The sequence below is a fragment of the Octopus bimaculoides genome, chromosome 12, assembly GCF_001194135.2.
Source record: "Octopus bimaculoides isolate UCB-OBI-ISO-001 chromosome 12, ASM119413v2, whole genome shotgun sequence".
Lineage (NCBI taxonomy): Eukaryota > Metazoa > Mollusca > Cephalopoda > Octopoda > Octopodidae > Octopus > Octopus bimaculoides.
The window spans coordinates 43,433,776-43,434,291 of NC_068992.1; positions in this window are offsets into that span (position 1 = coordinate 43,433,776).

Sequence of the window (516 nt, forward strand, 5' to 3'; positions counted from 1 at the left end):
ACGAGCCACATACTTGCCATGCAGAGGTTTCTGTTCCTATCTGCTAGCTATATTATTATTATTATTATTATGAAAGACTCTCTTACCGGTTATTCTTTATTTGAAAGCAATCCATAACAAATCACCAAAGGTTTCAAGTTGTGCCTTCTCCTGTGACTCAAAAAGACAATACACTCCTTAGAAAGTGAGCTCTATTATTGTTATATCTGGTTTATTATGGTTCTATATTTAAGAGATGAGGAATTATTAACATTATTTACATTATTTACATTTGACGGATATTTGTCCTCATCTTGTTTGTTGTTAACACAACGTTTCGGCTGATATACCCTCCAGCCTTCGTCAGGTGTCTTGGGGAAATTTCGAACCTGTTACTATTATTATATTATTATTATTATTATTATTATTACTATTATTAATCAGGTCGCTGCCGTGAATCGAACTCGGAACCTTGGGGTTAGTAGCCCGCGCTCTTAACCACTACGCCATATGCCCGTAGGCAATTATGGGGTGAAT